Below are 10,290 nucleotides of genomic sequence, written 5' to 3' on the forward strand. Positions count from 1 at the left end.
TGGAGGGCCGTGCAACCCCGCACTCACCGTTTGTTTTGCACTAACAAAAACAAAAATAAAAATCAAATAAACAACAAAATAATTAAACTAATTTATTGATTCTTAAATTTCTCCAACACACTACCCCCCTCGGAAATTAATTAAAAGTTTCGTTATTTGTTCTTAAATGTAAAGACGTTAACACAAAGGATCGGTTTAAATAAGAAATTTTAGTCTTAATTCTGAAGTTATAGAATTTATGTAAAGCCTAGGTTCGTACTAAACAAAAGCATTGAGTCCTAACCCACAAGTCATCTCCATAATGAAATTTTAAAAGGCAATAAAAACGGGATAGTTGAAAATTTGACGAGAACTTGAACATACACAATTTAATCCGAAATTTTGTGAGATATTTTTGAGCCTAAAAGAGTTCGTACGAGAACTCTATTTCTTTCACAATTTTTCGAGAGCTTTGACTTCACTCAATTCATAGAGTTTGCACCTAATACCGGGTTAAGTACACTTATTTTGGTTAAAATGGCAATAGATGATAAAACGAACCCACTTAGTCTAATTCTTTTCTTAACTTATTTTTCTCGTTTTCATTAAACTCTAGGAAACCCCATCGAGCCTATTAACCGACTTTTTTTTGTTAATACCCTTTTAACATTTAACCATTTTTCCTCTTGTTTAAATACCAATAAAATCAAATCGCACCCGAAATAAGCCAAGGCCTTGATGAGTAAGCGCCATAAGCTTTCGAAATCGTTTTTGTGCCGCTCTCAAAACAAAAAAAAGAAAAACACAATAAAGAGCAAAAGGCATTCTCAAGCTCCACCCGAGCAATTTCGAGTTATACTTTACGAACTTACTAAGGCCAAAATAAAAGCACGGTGCGATCATCAAAATGGTGTTTAAACTCGAGTTTCCAAAAATTAACCACTAAAAAGCCACCCACATTACAACCCCCCTCCGGGTTCATTTTTAATATTACCTAGACCATAACATAGGAGGAAAAACCCGGATGAAAATGCAAACTCAAAGTGACTTCGAGTAAGTGCAAAGAAGAGTGCAAAAACACCGACCCACCAAAATTTGAGCGTAAGAGTGAAATCCCTTGGTGAGGTACTATCGGGGTCTCAAAAGATAATCGACCCCCGTTAATATTGCCTATTAAATTTGATCATGGAGGTTTCAAACAAGTTTTTCTCACTCATTTGTTTGCGTAGGTACTTGCCGAAAACTTTGCATAAAACTTTAGCTTCGGAATCACGCACTTGGTAAAACCAACCGACGGTTTGTTTCTTAATAATCTCAATCCTTTGTCTTTCGATTTATTTTACTTGAGGACAAGTAAAACTTTAAAGTCCGAGGAGGTTTGATAGGGGCGTTTCGTCCCAATCTTTTAGCGTGATTGACAGTTTAATTTTAGATGAAATAAATGAGTTTAATTGCAAAAATAGAAGTTTTAATAAAATAATGAAATAAAAATAAATTCCGTACTTTCGGTTAATTTTATTTATTTTTGATTAATTTAGAAAATAAAACATCAAGCTAACTCGGCTCTCGTGAATTGTATTTCAGGTACGAGCAAGGAGCGAAAATCCACTGACATACACGGGGCGTATCACCCTTCACGCGGGGCGTGGAACACTTGGTCAGAAATAATTGTTCAATCCACAAGCACCACGTGGGATCTACTCACCGATACGCGGGGCGTATCAACCTCCACGTGAGGCGTGTGACATATGTCAGAAATGATAAGCCTAATCCTGAAAGTCAGACTGCATGGTCTCCCAGAGTCAACTGCTCCTACGCGGGGCGTGTAAGGAAGTTCTTCGACCTAAAAGACTCAGAGACTTATTTACGCGAGGCGTGCTTCAGCTACGCGTGGCGTAAAAGACCCAATTCAAGCAATAAAATCTTAGAAACTCAACCACGCGAGGCGCACCCTAGTCTACGCGGGGCGTGGTTGAGACAACAATATCTGGATTTGGTCCACATGCAGGAGATTTCTGACGGAATGGGCAAATACGCGGGGTGTACGCCACCATACGCGAGGCGTGTCATGGGAAATCTGAAGAAAATCATGTTCCTCCAGGCTTGTATCTTGTGAAATTACAACTCTACCCCTAGCTTGATGTGTATAAATAGGAGTGACTAGCACTCATTTAGGAATCCAAGCTTTTGATATACAATTCTTAATATAGTTTAAGCTCTTGTTTCATAGTTTTAGATTTTGTTTTTAGGCTTTATATAGCTAAACTCTATCACCTTGAGAGCTTGTTTATTGATTCCGGCATTCCGTCAAAGTTCCGTTCCATCTCCGTTCACCAAGCTCGAAAGCTCCACCTCCAAGTCCTAAGAGCTTGTTTGTTGAGTCCGGTTAGCTAGTTCCGAGGGTGGATTCTTCCCTTTTCACTTGCTAATTAGCTTGTAATCTTCCTATGTACTAGGCTTGGTTGTATTTCATATTTACATTCTCAATATTTATAATTTATGATTCATAATCTCTTTTTCTATATATGTGTTGATGTTTGCTACTTGTTTTGATACTCGTAATTGATTATTGTGTAGGAGAACGCGATTTCCGACGCCATTCAGGCTATCTTTAGGGATTCATATAGGTGTTGCCTTACCGGAAGTGACGCTCTGGAAACCGTAGGAATTGACAAACCACGGAACTTACGGGCCCTAATTTCTGGTCCCAAGCATTAGACACGCCTTGACTAGGAACCACGTAGTCTAAGTACTTCACGGGTCGGTCACACTACACGTAGTCATCATTGCAAGAGTAAATCATTAACCGTATATATATTGGGAGTCATTGTTTGTCATATTTATAACTTCTCGCCATCCGTATAATTTCGTAGAGTTTTGTTATATAAATTTGTCTCACCTGTAGTTAGGAGTAGTTGGTAGTTGTTCCCTGAATCAACTCAAAGTATTCACCGCTTAGATAACTTATAAAACCGAGTCGTTTAATATTTGTAGTTATAAATCTTGTGGATTCGATACCCGGTCTTAACCGGATTATTACTTGATATGACGGGGTACACTTTGTTGAAACACCTTTCCACATGATTTTGATTTGACAAAATTATTTAAGTAAAAATATTCTAACATATTAAATTTAATAAGCTTTGATTTATTACACTAATGTGTTTGTTCAATGTTGAGTTTAATTGTATATAAGACATTGAGAATAAAAAGACCAAAGGCCCATTAAGTGGAAGTCAAGCCCAAGTCAACATATCAATATCATTCGGCCCAAGAGATTCCAAAACGGAGCCGTATCAACTAAAACGACGACTCAGCAAGAGAAGGATCGAGAAGCCCTCGTGGCAAAAGCTTCAAGATGAAGCTGCTGAGTTGGACGACAAAGCAGTCAGGACAGCGGCAGGAAATGTTCAACTTCCAGACAAAGTATTTCCACTTTGGGAAAAGATCAGAAGGCGCAAAAAGCTGTCTCGTGGACTTTTCCTTAAATGGCGAAACATTCTACCGAAGACTGACGAAGACAAAAGATGCAAGAATTCTATTGGCCAACGACGCTGAGCACGCACAAAGTGACAACGACAGGAAGCCGTTTCCCTCCAACGGTTATTTCGAAATTCGAAATGACCAGGTGCCTCAAGTGTCACTATATAAAGGCCATCCATTTGCTTCAATCGATGCAGATCTTCAACTAGCAATCACGCTGACCAAATTCATACTCGAAGAATTTGTGAGAAAAGCAAAGCAAATACCTTACACCAATTTCCATACTTTTGTGTAAAAGTCTAGAGTGATTTCCAATCATCTAAAGTGTCTTAGCAATTATTGTTTAGGACAATCTCATTATCATTTCTAGAAGTATAGAAAGGAGAGGTTGAGTACTCGGTTATAGTACTTAGCGATAGAATAGGAGTGAGTAGAGGTATAGTGGAAGGTACTCTTGTTATACTCAGCTTCTGGTTGTAAAAGGTTTGGTGCTCTACCTTTAAAGAGCTCAATAGAGAATTCGAAAGCTCGGAACGTGTTCCGGGGACAGGACGTAGGCGTAGAGGCCGAACCTGGATAAATCTGCTGAGTAACATCTCTCTAACCTTAAACTCCTTTGATATATATATTGCTTGCTTAAAAACTGACTAAGTAAAGAGGTCACGCTGAGTTGTGTGCATTGAGTATCTGAGTTCAGGAATAGACTCAAGTGCTATTTCCTGACTCAAGGAAAGAAGCTGACTTAGTCACCAGTTGACTAAGCTAGTGTCTTAAAATCACTCAGCGCGCTATGTAATTCTCTTCATAAAGAAAAAGAAGTCAGTCTAAACGAACAAATTTTAAAAATAGTTCCTATCCCCCCCTTGGAACTATACTTGTTACGTTATAAGGGACCAACAAGTGGTATCAGAGCTTAAAAGCTCACTGTGCAAGGTTTAACTACCTTGAGCTGATCCCCAATATGGCTGAAAACAACACTCGGTTTCTCGGAAATCTGACAACTCAGATTTTACCTGAGGGTCTATCCATAACTCGGCCTCCCCTATTCTTCGGGTCTAACTATACCTTCTGGAAGAATAGGATGAAAAATTTCATTCAGGCTACAAATATGAGTGCATGGCTATCTATAGTCCAAGGCCCATTTGTTCCTGTTGAAATTGTTGATGACCAAACGGTTGTCAAATCTAAGACCAGATGGACAGAGGATGATCTCAAGAAGCTAAAAAATCATGCTTCGGCTATAAACATGCTTCACTGTGCGCTAGATGCTGCAGAATACAACAAGATTTCAGGTTGTGAGTCAGCGCAGGAGATCTGGAAGAAGCTGGAGGTCACCTACGAAGGAACCAACAAGGTGAAAGAGTCCAAGGTGAACCAACATATGAGATTGTACGAGTTGTTCGAAATGAATGATGATGAAGGGATCTCATACATGAATGCAAGATTCACAAACATCATCAACGAGCTCAAGAGACTTGGGAAGATCTTCACTGAGGAAGAACAAGTCAAGAAGATTCTTAGGAGTCTTCCTAAAAGCTAGCAAGCGAAGAAGACTGCTGTTGAGGAAGCTCAAGACTTAACCACCTATAAATACGATGAACTCATTGGCTCACTGCTGACCCATGAGATCTCAGTGAAGAATTTCGAGGTGAAGGAAAAGTCTGAAGACAAGAAGCAAAAGTATCTTGTCATGAAAGCTGACTCCACTGATGGGAGCTCAACAGACGATGAAGAAATGGCTATGTTTACCAGAAAGATGAAAAAGCCGTTCAAAAAGAATGACAAATATTCTAAGAAGCCTTACAAGAAGTTTGATAAGTACAAAGCTGACTCCAGCGACAACAAGTACAAGAAGGACAACTCAAAGCCCATTACATGCTTTGAATGTCATCAAACTGGCCATATCAAGTCAAGCTGTCCCTCGCTGAGGAAAGAAAGGAAGAACGGTAAGAAGGCAATGGTGGCAACCTGGAGTGATAGTGATGATTCATCATCATCTGAAGCTGATGCCACTGAGTCATCAAAGATTTGTTTCATGGCTGATGAACTTGCTGAGCCATGTGTTTCTGAGAATGCTGACCCCTCCATTGCATCTGACGATGAGGAAAATTCAACTGAGGTAAGCCTGAGGTGTGCTAAGAAGTAAAAAATGTGGTACATTGACAGTGCATGCTCGAGGCATATGACTGGTGATGAAACTCAGTTCATCACGTTTGAGCGTAAACGAGGAGGAAGCGTAAGTTTTGGAGACAACAAAAAGGGTAAGATAGTAGGGTCAGGAACCGTTGGTGGTAATCCTACTATTGAGTCTGTCTCCCTAGTCAGCGGACTCAAATATAACTTACTCAGCGTAGCTCAGCTATGTGACAATGGGAGAAAAGTTATATTTGATGACACTGGATGTAAAATATTCGAGGGTAAAACAAATGAGTTAATTTTAACTGCCCCTCGTATTGATAATGTCTTCATGCTGAACTTAGAAAAGAAGTTTTCAAAAACTGTCTGCTTAGTGTCAAAGGAAGAAAATTCCTAGCTATGGCACAGGAGACTTGGTCATGTAAGCATGGACCTCCTGGCCAAATTAGCAAGAAAGCAATTGGTTGAGGGTCTGCCAGAACTTAAATTTGAAAAAGATCAACTATGCCACGCTTGCCAAGCTGGAAAACAAACCAAACAATCTTTTCATAGTAAAAACATTGTCTCAACTAAGCGTCCATTAGAGTTACTACACTTGGATCTCTTCGGTCCAGTCCAGCCGCTGAGCTTGGGTGGAAGAAGATTTTCCTTGGTCATTGTAGATGACTTTTCTCGGTACACTTAGATCATCTTGCTGAGTAGCAAGGATGAAACCTTTGAGACATTTTCAAATTTGGTAAGAAAACTTGAAAATGATAAAGACCTTAAGTTAGCTCACATCCGAAGTGATAATGGTGGAGAATTCAAGAACCCACAGTTTGTTGAATTCTTTGAAACCAATGACATTGACCATAATTTCTCTGCTCCTAGAACGCCTCAACAAAATGGGGTTGTTGAAAGGAAGAACAAAACCTTGGTTGAAATTGCCAGGACAATGTTGAGTGAGCATAGGCTTCCAAAGTACTTTTGAGGAGAAGCTGTTAACACATCGTGCTACATTCTTAATAGGGCTTTAGTTAGACCTATACTAAAGAAAACCCCCTACGAACTTTGGAAAGGACGAAAGTGTTGAAACACCTTTCCACATAATTTTGATTTGACAAAATTGTTTAAGTGCAATTAAAAATATTCTAAACACACTAAGTTTAAATGCTTTGATTTATTCTACTAATGTGTTTGTTCAATGTTGAGTTAAATTGTTTATAAGACATAAAGATTAAAAGGCCCAAGGCCCATACGAAAGTCAAGGCCCAAGTCAAACAGATCAAGACAACTCGGCCCGCGTATGTCAAAACGCTATCGTTATGTACAAAATGCAGCTCAACAGAAGAAGGATCTAGAAGACCTTCATTGAACAACTTCGGGACGAAGCTGCTGAGTTGAATCAACAAAGAGTACAAGACAGCAGCTGAGCAAGAACAACTTCCAGACAAAGTGTTTCCACTTTGGGTAAAGTTCAGAAGACACAGAACGCTGTCTAGTTGACCTTACCATAAATGGAGAGACATTCTGCCGAGCTGACTAAAAGCTACTCAACACTGACCGAAGACAGAAGATACTCAAATCTGATTGGCTGAGAGCTCTGAGCAAAACTGAGTGACAACGACAGGAAGCCGTTTCCCTCCAATGGTTATTTCGAAATTCGAAATGACCGATGTCTCAGACGTCTCTATAAATAGAGCCCTTCAGTTGCTTCATTCGACACAGAACTTGAACAAGCCATTACGCTGACCAAAATTCTACTCAAAGTTCTGCAAGAAAAAGCAAAGCAATCTTACACCAAATTTCATATCTTTCGTGTAAAAGTCTAGAGTGATTATTCAATCATCTAAGGTGTCTTAGCAATTGTTGTTTAGGACAAACACTTATCATTTCTAGAGATTAGAAAGGAGAGGCTGAGTACTCGGTTATAGTACTCAGCGAGAGATTAGGAGTGAGTAGAGGTATAGAGGAAGGTACTCTTGTTATACTCAGCTTCTAAGTTGTAAAAGGTTTAATGCTCTACCGTTAAAGAGCTCAGTAGAGAATTCGAAATCTCGGAACGTGTTCCGGGGACAAGACGTAGGCTTGGAGGCCGAACCTGGATAAATCTGCTGATAATATCTTTCTAACCTTAAACTCCTTAATATATATATTACTTGCTTAAACAAAACTGACCAAGTAAAGAGGTCAAGCTGAGTTGTGCGCATTGAATATCTGAGCTCAGGAATAGACCCTAAGTGCTATCTCCTGACTCAAGTAAAGAAACTGACTTAGTCACCAGTTGACTAAGCCAGTGTCTTGCTATTTACTCAGCGCCGCTGTTAAAACCTTTTTCCTGAAGAAAAAAAAGTGTGCCCTAAAGAAAAATTTTAAATAGTTCCTAACCCCCCCTTGGAACTATACTTGTAACGTTATAAGGGACCAACAAGTGGTATCAGAGCCTGAAAGCTCACTGTAAAAGGTTTAACCACCTTGAGCTGATCCCCACTATGGGCGAAAACAGCAATCGGTTTCTCCCAGGAAACCAAACAACTCAGATCTTACATGAGGGGCTGTCCATTACTCGGCTTCCCCTATTCTTCGGGTCTAACTATACCTTCTGGAAGAATAGGATGAAAAATTTCATTCAGGCTACAAATATGAGTGCCTGGCTGTCCATAGTCCAAGGGCCATTTGTACCTGTCGAAGTTGTGGCTGGCCAAACAGTTGTTAAAGTTGAGGCCAAATGGACAAAGGATGATCTCAAGAAGCTACAAAATCACGCTTTGGCTATAAACATGCTTCACTGTGCACTCGATGCTGCAGAATATAATAAAATTTCAGGTTGTGAGTCGGCGCAAGAGATCTGGAAGAAGCTGGAGGTCACCTACAAAGGAACCAATAAAGTAAAGGAGTCCAAGGTGAACCAGCAGATGAGACTGTACGAGCTGTTCGAAATGAACGATGATGAGGGAATATCTGACATGAATGCAAAGTTTACAAACATCATCAATGAGCTCAAGAGACTTGGGAAGATCTTCACTGAGGAAGAACAAGTCAAGAAGATTCTTAGGAGTCTTCCTAAAAACTGGCAAGCAAAGAAGACTGCTGTTGAGGAAGCTCAAGACTTAACCACCTACAAATATGATGAACTCATCGGCTCATTGCTGACCCATGAGATCTCAATGAAGAATTTCGAGGTGAAGGAAAAGTTTGAAGACAAGAAGCAAAAATCTCTTATCATGAAAGCTGACTCCACTGATGGGAGCTCAACAGATGATGAAGAGATGGCTATATTCACAAGGAAGATGGAAAGGCTGTTCAGAAAGAATGACAAATATTCTAAGAAGCCTTACAGAAAGTTTGATAAGTATAAAGCTGAGTCCAGTGACAGCAAATATAAGAAGGACAACTCAAAGCCCATTACATGCTTTGAATGTCATGAAACTGGCCATATCAAGTCACGCTGCCCCACGCTGAGGAAAGAAAGGAAGAACGACAAAAAGGCAATGGTGGCAACATGGAGCGACAGTGATGAGTCTTCATCATCAGAAGCTGATGCCACTGAGTCAGCAAAGATCTGTTTTATGGCTGACGAACTTGCTGAGCCGTGCGTCTCTGAGCATGCTGACCCCTCCATTGCATTTGACGATGAGGAGCAATCAAATGAGGTAATATCACTTCCCCAGTTCAGAAATGAAATGGTAAATGCCCTAAGTGACCTCTACACACTTGTCAAAAAGTGTAATAAGAAAGTTAGAGCACTCAGCAGGCGTTGTGACGAGGTTGAAGAGGTCAAGCTGAGTGACCTCAGATTCCTTCTTCAGGACAACTCAACTTTGCATGATAACATGGAGATCATACATAAGTCTGTCTCTAAAGTCCAATCAGATTCTAAGAAACTGAGAAAGGACGTCACAACTATCCAGAACCAACTAAAGGTTCCAAACAAAAGAAATATTTCTCTGAATACTCAGTACCGAGGTACTGGTCAGCAGAGATGGAATCCTCAGCAGAAAGTCCAGTGTGACTTCTGTGGGAAGAAAGGACACACCACAAAGGTGTGCTGGCACGCTTGATGCGCCTTCACCTAAGTTGAGATGAAGACTCACTAAGGGATAAGTGTACCCCGTCGTTATCAAGTAATAAATTTCTGGTTAAGTCCAGGTTATCGTCCACAGGATTTATTTCTGCAAGTATCGAGCTACTTGGTTTCAGGAGTTATCTAGGCTTAGGGGGTTTTGAGTTTGTTTGATTAAGTTAATCTACTCCTAGGTTGAATTATACTATTCCTAGCTAAGTTATCTGATTCTAACTAAGTTATTCTACGCTTAATTAAGTTACTCTACCCCTAATTAAGTTAAACTACTCCTAATTGATCTTTCACTAGATGCAATTACCTGAAGGAACATGGTATGAACGATAATAATGAAGATAGATTGTTAGGTCTATTGAGTAAAAACCTAATCTGAGTCACTTGTATTCAAGGCGATTAACCCTACTTACCCTCCTGAAGTTCCTAGCGCGTGATTCCCTAAGGCCGAAACTAGGTCTAAGGCTCAGTAAATTGGCGCTTAATCAACTAAGAGGTTGTCAATCTCCTAGGCTCTGGCTAGGTCAGATTCAACTCGCAATATGTGCCTACTAGATTTTGGGGCTTTTGAATGAGTTAAACCAATTGAATAAAGCGTAAGACAGAGATTAGACAAATAATCATAGACAAAACAAGAG

Source organism: Euphorbia lathyris, chromosome 6 (genome assembly GCF_963576675.1).
Source record: "Euphorbia lathyris chromosome 6, ddEupLath1.1, whole genome shotgun sequence".
In the NCBI taxonomy this organism is placed as follows: Eukaryota; Viridiplantae; Streptophyta; class Magnoliopsida; order Malpighiales; family Euphorbiaceae; genus Euphorbia; species Euphorbia lathyris.